Source organism: Galeopterus variegatus, unplaced genomic scaffold (assembly GCF_000696425.1).
Source record: "Galeopterus variegatus unplaced genomic scaffold, G_variegatus-3.0.2 Scaffold4803, whole genome shotgun sequence".
NCBI lineage: Eukaryota > Metazoa > Chordata > Mammalia > Dermoptera > Cynocephalidae > Galeopterus > Galeopterus variegatus.
Genome location: NW_007730914.1, coordinates 53,499 through 55,087, shown reverse-complemented (window position 1 = coordinate 55,087; position 1,589 = coordinate 53,499). Strand labels below are relative to the sequence as shown.

The 1,589-nt window shown below is 33.2% G+C and overlaps 1 protein-coding gene across 1 annotated transcript in view; it reads right to left on the bottom strand.

The window, feature by feature from the left end:
- Window positions 1-1,589, bottom strand: part of PDK1 (pyruvate dehydrogenase kinase, isozyme 1) — a 34,398-nt gene that overhangs the window by 18,056 nt on the left and 14,753 nt on the right. The window lies entirely within an intron of this gene.

Below are 1,589 nucleotides of genomic sequence, written 5' to 3'. Positions count from 1 at the left end.
AAAAAAAATAGAATAACTGAAATTTTTCAAAATTAAAAACTTTTGTGCTTTGAAGGTCATTATCAAGAAAGAGAAAAGAACCCAAGAATGGGGAACAAATTTATACGTCATACTTCTTCTCAGGGACCAGTATACACAATATATGTATAGTGTCTACATAGAGAGAACTTGTACAACTCCACAATAAAAAACACAAATAGCCCACTTAAAAACTGGGCAAAAGATCTTAACTGATATTTCTTCAAAGATATACAAATGGCCAATTAGCAAATGAAAAAATGCTCAACATCATCAGTCATAAAGGAAATGCATATCAAAACCACAATGAGATACCACTTCACACTGACAAGAACGGCTATAATCAAAAAGATGGACAATAACAAGTGTCAGCAACGATGTGGAAAAATTGAAATGTTTATACACTGCTGATGGGAATGTACAATGGTGCAGTCACTTTGGAAAACAATTTGGCAGTTCCTCAAAATTTAAACATAGAGTCACCTATGACTCAGCAACTCAACTTCTAAGTATACACATAAGAGAACTGAAGGATTTGTTCACACAAGAACTTGCACATGAATGTTCATAACCGTATTATTCAGAATAAATAAAAATATGGAAACAAACCAAATGTCCATCAACTGATGAATGGATAACTAAAATGTATTATACCCATATAACAAGATATTATTCAACTATAAAAAGGCATAAAGTACTGATACATGCTATAACTTTAAAATAAGTGAAAGAAGTCATTTACAAGACCATATACTGTATGATAGCATTTATATGAAATGTCCAGAATAGGGAACTCCATAGATTAGTGGTTGCAATGGGCTGTGGAGAAGGGGAAATGGGGAGTGACTATTAATGGGTATTGGGTTTTTTCTTGGGAGTGATGAAAATGTTCTAAAACTAGACGGTGGTGATGGCTGCATAACCTTGTAATATACTAAAAATCATTATACTGTACACTTAAAAAAAGGGAATACGAGGTGCCTTCAAAATTCTGCAAGGTGATTATTTTCAACCTAGAATTCCATATGTGAACTTAAATACTGGGAAAATGGTGCAGGAAAAGTGGCACTTGGGGCTGGGGTGGGTGAGGGAGGAAGTGCTCTATTTAAGAGGGCTAACTCCTCAGCTACCATAATAAAAAGCTAGTATTTATTATTTAAAATGTAAAAATTTCAGAAATAGCAATATCAGAATACTACTTAGAAATATAGCAGTAAGTTCCAGAAGAAAAAACTAAAAGACTGTCTCTAAGTAGTGAGGCCCATAAATAGCCAGTAAATGACAGATATGATTTTTATACTCTCGTATTTATTATTTTAATACAAAATTTTAAACAATCATTTAAAAAAGAGAAACATTATCATACTCTTAAAAAATGGGGCTATCTGAACAATGTAGTGAAAAAGGCCTAGCACTGGGGTCAGAGGACAGGATTTCATGTCCCGTGGCATTTATTCCCTGTGTGATCCTGAGCTAATCACTGTGTCTTAGTTGCCTCATCTGTAAAACTGGAGATAAAATTACATAACAAAGAGCTTTTATGAAAATTAAATGAAACAAAGTAAAAAGCA